The 16535-nt window shown below is 43.9% G+C and overlaps 1 non-coding gene across 1 annotated transcript; it reads left to right on the top strand.

Moving 5' to 3' along the window:
• The first annotated feature begins 15973 nt into the window (after positions 1-15973).
• Positions 15974-16077, top strand: LOC115275570. The gene has a single exon (XR_003901637.1). It is a non-coding gene; the product is annotated as a U6 spliceosomal RNA (small nuclear RNA).
• Positions 16078-16535: the final 458 nt, after the last annotated feature.

Raw genomic sequence — 16535 nt, 5'->3', positions numbered from 1 at the left:
TAAATAAAATGACGGGCTGTAATGGGACCGTGAACCAGCACTTCCCTGCTTTCCAACTGGGGGTGATAAAAGTTCCTTCAAGTCCATCTGGACTGCAAAGGTAACAAATGTGTTGTTCAGAATATCCAAAATTAGTGCTCCAGAGCCGGGAAGAAGAATGAAAATTCATTCTTGGAAAATTCCCTTGATTAAAATCAGCTGTCTGTGGGCACAAAATCTAAAGTTGCAGAGCATTCCAAAACTTAATTTCAGTAGATATTAGGGGCACCTGGGTGGCTCAGTCAGTTAAGTGTCCAACTTCAGCCCAGGTCATGATCTCACAGTTTGGTTCCTGAGTTCAAGCCCCGCATCGGGCTCTGGGCTGACAGTGCAGAGCCTTCAGATCCTTTGTCCCCTTCTCTCTTTGCCCCTCCTCAACTTATATTGGTTCTCTCTCTTTCTCTCTCAAAAATAAACAAATACTAAAAAAAACACCAAAAAAGACCACAAAACAACAATAAAAAAAGAAATTAAAAAGTAAAGAAATAGGTCTCCAATACTAAAGTATTGGCAAACATTTAGGAAATTATTTACAAAGGGACTTAAACCAGATACCCTGACCTAGGAAGACCTCCCTGCGCTGAGTCTGACTGCATCTCAGTCTCTTTTCCTCTTTGCCTTAAAATACAAAAAAGTCTTCTTATAAGCCAAAAAAACCAAACCAAAACAAAACAAAAAAAAAACCTTCTCTTGAGCAAATAGTTCATCTAGCTATCCTACATCTTCTCTCTTTCTGCCAAATTTCTTCAATTTCTTCAGGGTTTTTTTTTTTTATAGGGACTTAAAAATATGAGCAAAGATAAAAGGACTATAAAAGTAAAAATGAGGTAAAAGTAAGTTTCATACAAGTACAAATGCAAATTCTAGATATAAAATGAAGAAATTTTTAATTGACATTAAAATTCTTAGATGAAATGTTTTTTTAAAAAACCATCTGAAGACTGAAAAGTAAACAAAACAGAAAAGTAAAAACAGATCAGTTATGAAGGAAGCCAAAAGCTAGAGCTACATCGTCCACAGAGGAGGGCTTCCCATTTCTTTTTTATAATGCACTTCTTCCCTATCTCATAAAATGGCATGGCCGTGGTAACAGATGTCATCCTTCTAACCGAAGGAAACGAGGAAAGGAGCCCCTGAAGGATAAGGTCGTGAGAGGGAAATCCAAAGACGGCACAACCAGAGAAGGGCTTCCTCAGTTCTGTACCTGTCTCTGCACGGGTCTCATCCTAACCCCGAGTATGTTTGGGGAAGACTCAAACCAACAGAGCAGAGATCCGGCCAGCCGGCCCAGAAGAGGGAACAGAACTTACAGACTGAAACTGACCAGGTTGATTGTCTTCTAAAACAAACACACCGGGATTCACCGTAACAGGACTGAGAACACAGCAGGATACTCAGGAAGTCCAGGACACAAAGCAAAATTATCCACCAGACAAAAAATGAGGACTATGGGACCAGATCACAGGGACAGGTACATTCAACAGATACCAAGCCCATGTTCATATACATGTTTAAATTCCTGGAGACTCTAAGGAAGCTTTTATGACTATATAAATTAAAAGAAAATAACTACAAAGGAAGGAAAAGGTAGGATTTCTCAGTAGAGAAAGCAAAATTACAAAAATAACCACAGGGAAATTTTAGAACTAAAAAATACTATATACATAAAATAAGATCTTCCTCTCTGCTCAATAGCAGAATGGAGATGTCCGCAAACTTGACAAGAGACTGAATGAAGAAAACAAGAAATGCAAATGAGTAACATGGACAGAGCATCAGTGACCTGTCAGACAGTATCAAAAGGTCTGAAACATACATAATTGGCACCATGATAAGAGAGGGGAAGGGCATGGGGGGATAAGTTTTTTAAAGTAATGGTCATAAAATTACCCAAATGTGATTTAAAGAAATGGAATTTCAGCAAACTTTGAACAGGAAAGATTCAAAGAAAACCATGCCTAGACAAATCATAATGAAACTCTTGAGACCTGAAGATAAATGCATTTTTTTAAAGTAGGCTCTTTGCCCAACGTGGGGCTTGAACTCACAACTCTGAGATCAAGAGTCACATCCTCTACTGACTGAGCCAATCAGATGCCCCAATAAAAAACCATCTTGAGAGGCAACCGGGTGGCTCAGTCACTTGAGTGTCTGACTTCAGCTCAGGTCATAATCTCTTGGTTCATGAGTTTAAGCCCTGTCTGTGCTGACAGCTCGGAGCCTGGAGCCTGCTTCGAATTCTGTGTCTCCCTCTCTTTCTGTCCCTCCCCACTTATGCTCTGTCTCTCAAAAATAGATAAACATTAAACATTTTTTAAAAAAGCTGCAATGAAAAAAAAAATCTCAAAAGCAGTAAGAGATAAAAGATACATTAAAAAAAGACACCTCCCCCCAAAAATAATCCCTCCCAAACCTGTTCTATATCCAGAAAAAAAATATCCTTCAGGAATAAGGGCAAAATGAATTAATTCTCAATTGAAGTAAAACGCAAAGAATTATTTGCTAGCCAATCTGCTCAATGAGAAATGCTAACGTAGTTCATCCTGAAGGGAAGCAATCCAGAGGGAAAGTCAGTGCCTCAGGAATTAAAGAAAAGCCCAGAAATGATAAATAGTGGGTACATAGGAAATATGACTTTTTATTTCTTCCTAGACTTTCATTAAAATAAACAGGACTGTTTAAAGCAAAATTTTTAACACAACTTACTGGCCGTTTCACCATGCGTATGTGTGCCACACAAGACAGCAGTGGTGCCGTAATGAACCTGCACGGCATTACAGTCCCAAGAATTTACACAGATTGCTTCTTTCTTAATTCTAAGTAGATTCTACAAAGTCAGATATGTATATGATAATCATCAGGGCAAAAAGAAATAAAAATGTTCAAAGATCATACTGTCAAAATGCTCTATGATAAGTTGGAATGCTGATATTATTAAACTAATTTTAAAAAAGCAGAAGAGGAGAAGAATAAAAAACAAAAGAGACAGACAACACCTAAGAAACTGACAATTCTCAATCCAACTGTATCCATAATTATATGAAGTGTTAATAATCTAAACAATCCAAACAAAGGCAAAGATTAAGGGTGATATCAGAAAAACAAGTCCATGACAATAAATTACATTCATTAAAAAAAAGAAAAGAAAAAAAGGAAAACAAACATAGTATATGTATTCTAAAATAGGAATACTTTAAGCCAGGGAGTGAGAGGTAACCACATAAAGGGCAAGCGGAGAAGGTCTCAGGTGGTTATTCTAATATCAGGTAAAACAGACATAAAGGCAAAGCAATTCTTTAGCTTCTAAAAAGTGGGATAAACTACATAAAACATAAAACTTAACATTTACCCATGTTTAGGTGTGCAGCTCGGTAGCACTAAGCCCGTGCACACTGACGTACAGCCGCCAGCACTGTCCCTCCCCAGAACTCGTTCCATCCTGCACAGCTGAACTCTGTCCTTACGGAACACACCTGCCCATTGCCCCTCCCCCAGCCCCTGGCGGCCACCGTCCTATTTTCCATCTCTGAATTTGACTCTACGGACCTCAGAGAAGTGGAGTCATTCAGTGTTTGTCCTTTTGTGATAGGCTGGTTTCACTGAGCATAATGTCCTCCAGGGTCATCCGTGTTGTAGCCTGTGTCCCGGTTTCCTTCTGAACCCTCAGAAGTCCCTTCCCCTGTGTCCTCTGGTCAATAACATGGTTTCTATGTTCACCAGAGAAAAGACAGGAAACTCACCCTCATGCAGGATGCATCTCCTGGTTTGGCTCGCTCCACAATTGGCCGGCTTTTGTTGACTTTTCAGAGTCCTTGGATAGTTGCCTCTTACAGTTCCCCCAAAGATTTCGCTGTAGTCAACAAGAGCAACAGGTTTCAACAGCAGAATTGGAACTATTCCATCAAATTTCAATTTAAATTTTTTCCACTTTATTTTGATAACTTTCATATGGATATAATGTAATGAAAGTTTTCCTTCGTATTAGTTTGGACTTCAAATTCTACAGATGTGAGTGATTCGAAATATGCATTTTCTAGTTATTCCTCAAGAATAAGAAGGAAGAAAATAATAATTCAGTCATAAAATGGTCCTGAGAATAAGATCACCTATATATGAGTGAAAAATCTAACTTGTCAGAACATTCAGAAACTGAATTCCTGTTGAAATTAAGAGTTCAGACACTGTAATAACCAATAGTCCAGTTACTGTAATAAGCACATATGTAAAAAATATGAAAATATTAAAGACATAAATGTGACTTAAAACATGAGCAAAGATCAAAAGTACTTTAAAAATATTTATGCATGGAGGCAAGTTTCCCATTTCTTGGCTCTCATGGATATTTTTCCTCCTGAGCTGGCCTGGTAGTAGTTACAGAAACCATACCCATCTGGCCCCTCGATACAGAAAAAGAACCTTTGAGGACCAGAGAGTGTGGGAGGGAATTCCAGAGGAAAGAACCAGAAAAGGGGCCCCAATTCTGTGTGGCCCCTGCAGTCCCAGCCGAACCCCTGACCACCGAGGGCAACACATACGGAACAACAGGGCGGGTTGATCTAAGACACAGAATCTGAACTAGACATATAGGTTGATGGAGTCAAACCAGGTTGATTGCCTTCTATAGCAAAACCACATCTCAAAATGCATACACCAGGCCTGAGAACACAACAATGTCTAAATATAATTCAAAATGACTCAATATACAAACAGGAAATGTGACCAATTCTAAGGGATGAACACAATCAACAGATTGCCAAACTCATATCATACAGATGTTGAAAATATATTGCTACTTAAGTCACTCCGTTTGTGGTCATTTGTTACAGCAACTCTAGAAATCTACCAGGGGTTTCTTCTGACATATTAAAGAATGTGACTCGTTGTAGAATGCTTTACCACATGCATTGCTTTTGTAAGGATTTTCATCTCTGCAGAGCTTTGGTGGCTAAGGAGTTTTAATTCTTGGATCTACAGCTTCTCAGTTTCATTAAAATTCAGTATGACTTGTCTGCTCTCTTCCCTAGTGAAGGCCTTCCTACACTTATCACACTTATGGGAATCTCTCTGCTATTAATCCCTTGAGATCTTATGAGGTTTGTTATGACTGAAGGTTTTCCCACACTGATCACATTTTAGAAGCTTTATTCCTGCATGGCTGGTGCTATCACAGAATAATTTCCCACATTCACTTTGTTCGCAAGAGTTCATGCTAGCAGTTCTTCTCATCTTTGCCTAAACTACATTCAAAATGTCCTCAAACAATTGTTGGGATATTTTTCTTAAAGGAATAAGCTCTCAGCTCGAATGCAGTTAGTTCTCTACTTTGACAATATTCACGTCCTTCCTGCACAGTCCAGTGCTTTCCTGAAAATGAACACCACTGGCTTTTCCATAAATTGTATAACAAGCTATTCTTTGTGGAGGCCCTTTTTACCTACCTCAGCACATGCTTGGTCAGAAGAGCCCTGTTGTGTGATACTCTGATTTCAGGTCTACCCTTCCAGTACTAAAACTCTCAAGTGCAAACAATCCCTTCTCTGTCTGAAAAAAGTACCCGTCCTAAGCCCATTGGTACAAAAATGGACAATGCGGGGAAGAGAACATTTGAATCATTTCTGATATGATCTTGTATAATGCAGTGAACTTGTAGACCGCACACAAGAAATAAGCAGAAAACTGGACAGCTACTCAAAACTATGGAGCTCAGAGAGATGTCCGGGAGAATGACAGCGTCACGTACCTCCAATACCCTGCATCATAAAAGCAAGGAAGATGTTGGCCGAAAATAGTCCAAATCAACCCTTTTGGGTTCTTGAAATTAACCAAAGGCTTGTAATAAAAGAGCACTTATTCAAGAAAGGTGTCCGGATAGCGGAAAGCACAGGACGCTCTGGGGCATTTACATTGCTCTCTTCAGACCCTCTTCTCCTTGTCTGTGGGTATCTTTGAAAGTCAAGAGCTAGCGGAGGGGAAAGAACTGGGCTGTGACACATTCAAAGCCCCATTCCAAGAGAATTATCTTTATTTCATCTGTCTGGAAGTTCCTGAGATAACCGCACTCAAAAGACTTCTCCTTGTCTTCCTCAGGATTACCCATGTGAAAAGCCTTTTAAACAGGCCCTCCCTCAAAAACATCAACAGCAGTTCAAAACCTTCTAAAAAGTGAAATCTGGAGAACCATATCAATGGGGCCAACTGGGGGCTCTGAATCCAGGGGAGTGGAAAAACCACAAGCAGGCACAGGGCATGGTGCACACTCAGGGCTACAGGTGAGCTAGGAAAGACGTGACGCCTGAGTTCTCTCGCCTGTGGCGGATCATAACGCTTTGTGCAAGCAGGAAGCAAAGATGAAGACAGGATTATCAAGTGCCTTGCAATTTGAAGGCATGCCCGGCACACACAGTGCACCTCAGCCAACTCTGAGACATATTAGCCCCATGTTTTCAAGAAAATCTCTCTGCAGCCTATTACCAGCTGACCAATATGATCAAACAGCAGATATTTCAATGGCCACAATGAGAAAAAAATATTATAGGCTTTACAAATTCAGCCAAATCCCACACAGCCCCAAGATTAGCAATGCTACCATCCTGGGCGGGTATCCTTTTATCTCATTTTCCTTAGTCAGAGAAATACTGCCTATGGTTGTTGCCTCTAAATTTTTCTGGTGGTGGGGGGAGGGACACAGAGGGAGAGGGAGGGAGACACAGAATCTGAAGCAGACTCTAGGTTTGAGCTATCAGCACAGAGCTCCAACACAGGGCTCGAACCCACAAGCCATGAGATCATGACCTGAGCCAAAGTGGGGTGCTTAACCGACCTCTTCTCTGAAATCCTTGTCATTACATTTATCTGGTTTGCCATCTGCCAGACTGAATGCCCTTTCTCTGTCTCCTTCACACACTTCTCTCTAAAAGTCGGTGTGCCCAGGGCTCAGGGTGAGGTCGATATGCTTCTGTCTGCACCTGTAGTCTCATGGCATTAAATATTATCCACCTCCCACAACTTCTTGTCTCCCTCTTACCTGGAATGCTCTCCCCGTAGACATCTAAGAGTCACACTTAACAATGCAAGCATGGAAGTCCCCCTGCCCTGGGGGTGGGGGGAAAACTGTCCCTGTTTCTCCTGCCCCAAGTCTCCTTTCCTCTCTGTCCAGGACCAGGTGACATGAGCCCTCTATGTTGTTGTCATGAGCATGCGATGAAGGTGCACACTCAGAAGACACACAAGTTGTCTCTCTCCACGGTGTCAGGGTAGTTTAGTCCTAAAGCAAGGTTAACATAATTCTAAAGCAGATTCGGGATTCCCAACCCAGTGACATTGCACCACGTGATCCACCTGGCTTCTTACTCGGCACACAAAGCAGAACACTAGACACGTCACACAACAAACAAGGTAACACTTGGGGGCAGGACGTTAAGGGACCAAATGCAAAGTTTCCGTGTTGGGCACACAGTGAGATGAGACCTCGGTCGCGTCCGGGTCAGCTCTCGGCTCTCACTGCTCATTCTGTTCAAGCAGCAAGGGATCCCAGGTCAGTTCGGAGGGCAGCCAGGCAGAGCCTTCAGCACCTCTACCTTTCTGAAGTGGTTAGTGTCTGAGGAATCTGACAGCTTCCTGCAAAAATCCTCCCCTTTTAAAGGGATTTAATCAGCGTTGGGCCGCTGCAGACCCCTCTGCGTCTGCCGGGTGCTGGTCTCGGGGATATCTGGTAGCCACAGTAGCCTTGGCAGCTTGCGCCATTGCTTGACACGGGTCCCTGCTTGACATGAGTGGCTCCGTCTTGCTCTCTACAGCTGTCCAAGCCAAAAGCTCAGGAATCACCTTTAGATGCTTTTCTCCCGCATCTGTCACACCTATCTGTCAGCAAATCCTGCCTTCTCTAGAGCCAAAATAATATACAAGGTAAAAGCTTGGTTTGCAAGCATAATTCGTTCTGGAAACATGCTTGTAATCGAAAGCACTTGTATATCAAAGTGAATTTCTCCATAAGAAATAATGGAAACTCAGATGAGTGGCTTAATCAGTTGAGTATCCAACTCTTGGTTTTGGCTCAGGTCACAATCTTGCGGTTCGTGAGCCGGAGCCCCGTGCTGGGCACTATGCTGACGGTGCGGAGCCTGCTTGGGATTCTCTCTCTCCTTCTCTCTCTGTCCTTTCCTCACTCACGCTCAGTCACTCTCTCCAAAAATAAACAAACAAAAAAATTTTTTTAATGATTATAATACTATAATATAAAACAATAAAGAAAATACAAAATATAAAGAAAAATAAACAAGTGAATCTGCCCTTACCTTTGAAAACCTTGGTGGCTGGTGTGCGGAAGACAAGGAGAGGAGGGTTATTGTGTAAGATGACAGTCACTAATGGAATCACTGCTATCTATTGGCTCAATGGAATCTTTTTTTACATGGGGACCATCCAGTTGCCTGGATATTGACCATGATGCAGCACTAATACACTCTGTCATATGCTGTATTTAGGGTAACTGGCAATAAAGCAGCCGAGGAAAGGGTCTATATCTGCAGGCAGCCTCACCCAGAATGAAGCAAAGCATTCCTAAGCTTACTCTTGTATGGAAACGCAAAGGACTGTCCATAGGTGCTTTGAAGTGACAAAAATACACTATGGCCAGTTGTGGATACCTTCCAACGTTCTGAAAAATCACTGATTTCTGCCAAACGCTGCAGCCTGAGACGGAGCATGTGAGCATGGGAGACATCACCCGCAATCCCTCAGCAAGAGAGACAGAGAGAGGGAGAAGAACCATTGGCTGTTGTGATCACAAGACGTCTGGCGTCACATACTACTCCTATTACAAGACATCACTCACATGTACTAGAACCGTTTGCTTGCAGAACACTCGCAGAACAAACTACTCACAACAAGCTTGTATCGTATCTCCCAAATCCAAGCACTTCTGCTCTCTCACCTGGTCCTATGCCACACCACACCGCGTATGATTCCCACATCTCTCGTGCAAGATCTGCGCAGTGCTCACAAATCCCCACTTCTCGGTCTCCCTGGAGTTACTGAGACCCTATGACTGGGCTCATGCTGCTGGAAGAAGGAAACAAGCAGCCCACGCTGCCTCCAGCTTCACATGTGCCCCCCAGCCTTCCTCTCACAGGCCAGAAGCAGGTGTGGGGAAGCCTGGACCCCAAGACACCTTCCAGGCTCACTGCCCAGAATTGCTCCCAAGCACATCACACCGTGCAGTGTGAGAAGTAAACTTTTTCATGTTAAGCAATTGAGACTTGGGAGCTTTTTGGGTGCTGCCGCCAGCATGGACCCCAATGGGTGGACACACATAAAAAGCACATGTAGAGACCGATCCACATGGACTAGTAGCTACGTCTGGGCCAGTGCTTAAATGGGGTGCATCAGACATGGTGAACTTCAGCCTAATCGACAATGTTTTTAGTTTCACAAGGATAATGAATATATAGATTTTAGGTGCTGATAACAAACTTAAAAGACAGTCCCTGGGGGCAGCTGGGTGGCTCAGTCGGTTGGGCATCTGACTCTTGATTTTGGCTCAGGTCATGGCCTCAAGGTTGTGGGACTGAGCCCCGTGTTGGGCTGTGCTGAGTGTGGAATCGGCATGGGATTTTCTCTCTCTCTCTCTTTCTCTCTGCCCCTCTCTCCCACTTGCATGTGCGCTCTCTCTCTCGCTCTCTCTCTCTCTCTCTCTCAAAATAATAAAATATATAAAAGTTTAAAAAGACAATCCCTGAATTCCCTTCCTCTTGTTCCTGGAAAACTCTTCTTCCTGATTGCCTTTCCCTCACTCACCTCCGTAGTTCCCCAGACTCCATGACCTTGGCTCAGGACAGGAAAGGAAGTATGAGATAAGTCAATCAGTCAACAGACACCAGCACCAATCCCTTGGGCCCTGGGCTGCTGCAAACCAGGCAGTAGGAGGTAAATGAGTCACGTTCCTTGGCCCTGGGCAGCTCCACAGTCTGGCAATTTCTCATCAGAGTGACCACTCTGTGCAAAGAACTGTGCTGTATCACACGCTCACACGCTGAAGACAGGACTTGTCCGCGATACAAGGGAGCCCACTCTCTGGGTCTGTCTCTACATCAAGTGTCCAAAGCTAGCAGGGAGGCAGGCAGAATGGAAGAGATCATTGTATTAGGGTGAGTACAGGGGTATGTGCTCAGATCAAGGGGAAAGGCCACAAAAGTAGAAGTGATCAAATCAGGAGCACCTAAAGAAGACTGGCCTATAGTGGGTCTTCATGGCTGAGCAGGGCTCAGTGAGACAGCAACAGTAAGGCCAGGGGCATGCAAGGCAGCAGGACACACCTGTGCAAGGCACAGAGAGGTGAAATGATCCTTTCCTGTCAAGACACTGATGGCCTCAGTCTGGTAGAAACTCAAGGTGTGTGCATGGGAGAGGCACTCTGGGAAGACCCCCTGTATGAATTTAGACTCGATCCACAGGGCTGCCACCACCCCTGTGTAGACTGCATCCTTGGGTGCCTGGCCACAAGGGCAAATGGGGCTGAAATCCAATCAACTCAACCCACCAAGCAATGCATGCTGGCACTGGTTTGGCTCTACCCGGAGAAAGGGATGCCTTTTTCTCACCTTCCCAAATGTGCTGTGGAATCTAACAGCAGCCTTCATTATCCTGCCCGCCAACACCACAGCTTTCAAAGCCTTCTCATTGGTAGGACCCTACTGAATGAATTTTCACAGATCCATAGAAGAGGGCTTATGGGCATGATTTTACAGACGAAGACATGAGGCGGAGAGGTGGAGAAAGACAAAACTCTCCAAGAGGAACTACTCAATTCCCAGGAGTCTACTCAGGTCAAAAGATCTTGAGACAAAGCAGTGAGACTGTTGGCCATTTGCCCTGTGCTAAACACGGGCCTGATGAATACGACTCAGGTTCATTGTACACATTGTACAACATGACCAGAAACAGAAGTTTTAACAAGGCAAAATAATAGCTCTTTTAATAATTCTAATATTTTCTTTCCCTCTATTAGATTGTCTTTGGTGGAAACTCATCTGTAAAAGGATGGAATGTCCCCCTCATGATCTGGCAAGAGAGACCAGGTCATGAGAGCTTCATGACCTCAGACGAAAATCTGTTTTGTGGCCCCTCCTGTGATGGGAAGGGGCCTACAATTTCACACATTTGAAATGTTAGGATATGTCACGGAGAAACCAGGGCAAATAATACTATCTGAATTTTACCCAATATTACCTGGGTGGAAAATAAATGGGACTTTGAGGGGGGAAAATCTTTCTGATTTAACTCTTTTTCCTGGCTTATGAGAAAACAGAGCCTGACAAAGAGAAGGGAATGTTCCCAACCTTGGCCAAGACCCTTGAAGCATCCAGGCAATCAAGGCTCTCCGAAGAAGCTGTGAGTGAATTCAGACCCTGAACTAGCTTCCGAGAACCACTATGGGGCTTGCTGTCCAAGGACAGACGATGGTACCGAAACACTGGATAGGGAAGCTTCATTACTCCTTCCCGTTTCTATCTGGAACATTAATTAGATACATAAAATTCATCGAGAGGTATGCTAAAAATATGTAACCCACATTTACATAACAAGTTGTTGAAGGCCTTCCTAAAAGTTCGGACAACCAAGCCAGTTTACAGGTAGCCAGGACTCAGTGGCTCCTGGAGAAAGCTTTGAATACAGTTTCGGCGCCATCTCGTGTCAGTATTGAGATCAGCGTGTCTAAACGAGAAAAAAAGATACATAGAGCAGAGGGATGAATGAGTTGATAGACTCTGGGAGGGGTGAGTAGCCAGGTGTTCCTGAAAATTTAGGGAGGGAAGGGAGATGCAACTGGAGAAATAGGCGGGGGCCAGCTCCTGAAGGGAGCCTGTGTTTCACAGGCACTGACGGGCTGTTAGCACCTCAGTCATGTGATCAGCTGTGTGTTTTAGAACAACTCAACTGTAGGCATCTAGGCATGGGCTTCAGGAAGGCATCAGGTGTCAGGACGCCTGGGGGGCTCAGTCGGTTAAGCATCCTACTTCAGCTCAGGTCATGATCTCACGGTTTGTGGGTTTGAGCCTGCTTTGGATTCTCAGTCTCCCTCTCTCTACCCCTCCCCTGCTCATGCTCGCTCTCTCTCTCTCTCTCTCTCTCTCTCTCTCTCTTTCAATGATAAATAAATGTTAATAAACATTAAAAAAGCCATCAGGTGCCTATAGGTCGGCAGGTCCAAGACTATGCTTACTACCTGAGTTCTTGGGCCAGATCATAGGAATGGCTGCCTTCTACCAGAATACAAGCATCTCTATCTGCACTGCCTAGAATCATGAGTTTTATTAAAAAATGAAACGGGCATATTTCACAATATAAAGACAACATGATAATACTGTCAAAATGCAGATCCCCTACCCCATCCATCCCCCAAACACCTTTTTGAGAAAAAGGGATTTGCCCTGGCTTCTCAGGAGCCTGACCTCACAGATGGAAACCAGGAGGCTCAGTGACGTTGCCCCGCTAAGAGCGTCGGCCCGTGTCTCCCCATCTGACTCCTTCACTGCTCAGCCCCAGGCAGCCTGTTTTATGGAAATACGCCGGACTTCGGGGCCAGGCAGGGCTTAACTGTGTGTCAGCCATGTCACACGTGTACCCTCTGGACCTCCAGGTTATAGCATCTCCCGCACGCCAGGAAAATGAGGCTTAATTATAGCTCCAGGAAAATGGTCTTTCAAGTGAGATTCCCCACGGCGAACCCCAACAGAGAAAGGGAACATTCAATCCCACTAGAAAATATGAAAAGTCTGAATCATCCCCTGTGGAGTGGGGGAGGGCTTAAGAAAGGCTGCACACCCCAGCGTCTTCTGCCTTCCTCCATTACCCTAACTGTACAAATGGGGAAACTGAGGCCACCAAAGGAAGAGAGTCTCTCTGAAGTTACTTCCCAGGCTCGGGAAACCGGAGTCAGCGGCTTTCCCTTTGGTCCTGGAAAGGAGGGGTCTCTGGAGGTGATGTGCTTGCTACAGGATTTCCGGGGCAGCCTCACCTCTGCACACTCGCACTAGCCGCGACCCACTGGGCCTCGTTCCTGTCACCCGCTCGGCTCCACGAGACTCGCTCTACCCAGATGCTTGGCTCCTCCTGGCACCGCTCGGCTCTACTCTGCCCGCTCCGGGCACCAGTCGGCTCCACTCGGCCCCGCTCGGCTCTGCTCGGCCTCCGCTCAGCCCTGCTTGGCCCCCGCTCGGCCTCCCACTCGGCTCACACGTGTGCGCCTGGAATCTCGAAATTTCTCACCTTCGCGGGGTTTAGGCACATGGCCATTTGCTGGGTCCCGCCAGGCTCCCCTCAGCTTGCGATGCGCACAGCTCGTCCCCACTGGGCATACCTCATTCCCTTCTTCAGTCACCTAGGAAGCTTCTCCACCCCTCTCGACTCAGTGCACCTGCCCAACTCCTCATTTAACGGATCGCTCTGAGGGAATTGGTTCCACGTAACCCTGAAAGGGTCTCCCAGGGTTTATATCATCGTGATAACTTCGCGGACTAAGGGACGATTCTGAGGTTTGGCGGACTTGACGTCCATGTCGCAAATGGATGACCTTGGGACATCTCTCCCCTCTGAGTCTCAGTCTTCTGCAAAATGAAGCTGCTGAAAATCCCGCGCTCCTGGGAGCTACTTGGAAGGTTAGGGAGCCAGTAGGCACGTGTTTAAGAGCCATCTGTGTGTCAAGCGAGTGTGGACATGGGAGATCCCTGGCCCAGCATCCTCCAGGAGCACACGAGACTAAACAGGGTGCGTTTTAGAAGACCTGGCCCTTGCTTCGCTCTAGTTGTTAGACTTTGAGCACATCTGTTAGGCTCACTGAACTCCTTCTCTCTCCTTAAGATAGGCATAGCCCCTGAGCAAGCAAGAACCGGCCGCGCTCGCCCTGCCCTCCCGTCCAGAACGTCTCAGAACGAGGTTGCCCAGGTTGTCAGTCCCGTTTCCCATCCTTCAGAAAGTTGGCTTGGGGCAAGGATAGCTTTGAAAGCAGCATTATAATGGCTGCATAATATTCTATCAAATCATGAATTATAAATCATATTTTATTATTTATCTACAGTTGGACATTTTGATTATTGCTAATTTTCACTGTTATAAATAACACTGCAACAAGCATCTTTGCATATACATCTGTGAACCTATCTCTGATTATTTCTTTAGAAGTAGGATAACTCATTTAAGGACTATGAGTATTTTTGAGATAATTGTCAGTTTGCTTTCCTAAAGTTAATATTAATTTATAACCTAACAAATAATGCATGAGTGCCTGTTTTTTGTTTTGTTTTTTGTTGTTGTTGTTGTTTTGTTTTTATTTTAGAGAGAAAGGGTGGGAGCACATGGGGTGGGGGAGAGGGGCAGAGAGAGAAGGAGAATCTTAAGCAGGCTCCATGCTCAGCCTGGAGCCCAATGTGGAGTTCAATCTCATGAGCCTGTGACCATGACCTGAGCCAAATTTAAAAGTCAAAGGCTTAGTGGCCACCCAGGTGCCCCTCATGAAAACCTGTTTTAGTGAGTATTGAAAATTAACATTCAAAGTATATTTGGTCAAGTGTACAGATTATAAATAGTATTTTATTGTGGCTCTATAGCCTCTTTTTCTAGCCATGAGTTTGATAATTTTTTGTATATTTGTTGTAATTAATGTTTTTTCAATGAAGAATTGTCTATGTTCTTTATTAGAGTAATACTGATTTTTAGAGCTTTTTATTATGTAAGGATAGCTACCTCTTATCAAATTATTTTTACCCAACTGAATATGTATTTTTATATTTTCTGCATACTTTTGTGTTTGCTTTTATAACATACATAAATTTTAACTTCATTACATCATTTTTCCCTTTGTGATCTCTTTCAATGCCTTTATTTCATCTTAGAAAATTCCTTTTTACCTTCATGCCAGTTAAAAAGACATATATGTTTTCACCTAGTATTTTAGAGTTTTACTGTTGACACTAAAATCTTTAATAAACCCATTAGTATGGTGTAAGTTACATGCTTATTCTTCAATAAGTAATTTTCCAAAAATCTTTGTTGAACAAATCATCCATCTCTTTTCCACTTGTTCATGATGCATCTTCACAGCACACCTATTTCTTATCCTGTTTGCTAAATTTCAAAATAAAACATGGAGCTTACTGATATTCGAATTTAATGAAAGAAAAAGAATGTAATTGAAATAAAAGCAGTTGCTAACTTTACTCATTGATTTGTTACGATATCAGATATTATTTCCTATGAGACTCCCCAAGATTATGGAGAATATTAAGAAGTTAGGGGTCATGTTTTTTTTTTCTTAATTACACATTTCACTCCACTCTATTTTTCCCTACCATAAAGGATGAGAAAAGTAAGTCCCTCACCCTCTTTTCCCTGCGCACACCCAACATTCTGCTGCTGGGCCATTGTTTTTATAATGCCAAGGTCTGTGATAATCACATTTACTCTGCCACCTCCCTTCCCTTGGATGTTTAGACCTAGTTCTGGGTTTATTTAGAAGCACTGCTTACCTCTGGTCCTGTTACTTTGCCCTTTCCCCCTGAGATCCCTATCTAAAAGTATCTCTTGGTTGACATAGCCTCTAACAAATGTGAAATCAGGCTTGTTCAAACACACTTTGCCCATGGCAAATCAGTGCAAGTCTCACCTATATTCGCTTGACTCTGGACACAGTGCTCAGGAGAGCAATGGGAGCCAAGAGCTTTTAGTTTTATGGGGAGGAGGGGGACACTCCTTCCTCCTGAACCTTCTGGGGAGGCCAGAGGAGCCTGGATAGGATCCACGGATAACTCTACTCCAAGGAATCAGATTCAGGACTGGGTAAGCTTTCTGTGGTGCCAGGAAGTCCTCAGCCCTCTTACTGGGTCCTCTTGGCATAGATTATTCTGGAGTCTGACGACTATGGATGGAAAGTAGAAAAACTGTGCTCGCTTTGAGGGCGCATATACTAAGGTTGGAACAGCACAGAAATTAGCATGGCCCTTGGGCAAGAGTGATACACAAATTCGTGAAGAGTTCCATATTAAAAGAAAAGAAAAGAAAAGAAAAAAAGACAGTAGAACAACGAGGTGGCTCAAAGCATCTATTTTCCATCTATTAGAAACAAAGATTCCCCAACGAGAGGCCTAAACAACAAGAGGTCTATCTTCTCACCTGGGGGACAAACAAAAGCCCAGAGTTGCATTCTGGGCTGTAAGGGCAGCCCACCCAGCCTGGCAAGTCCCAGGATCCTTCTTGTTTTCCATTCTGCCATTCAAGATGGCAGCCTGAGGACTGCAAAGAGGGGGAAACACAAGGGACAAAAAGCCTGTGACTTCCACCTACATCTCAGTGGCCGCCACAGAGCCATGGCCACTCCTAGCGGCAACAGATGCCAGGATCTGTACATTTTTAAGTCTGTTGAAAGACAGAAGCTTTGTCTCATAGTAACTGATGCTTCATATTTTATTTTATTATTTTATTTATTTTTTGTTTCAGGTGTTTAT

This window comes from Suricata suricatta, chromosome 12 (assembly GCF_006229205.1).
Source record: "Suricata suricatta isolate VVHF042 chromosome 12, meerkat_22Aug2017_6uvM2_HiC, whole genome shotgun sequence".
NCBI classification, from domain to species: Eukaryota; Metazoa; Chordata; class Mammalia; order Carnivora; family Herpestidae; genus Suricata; species Suricata suricatta.
This window is presented reverse-complemented; position numbering and strand designations above follow the sequence as displayed.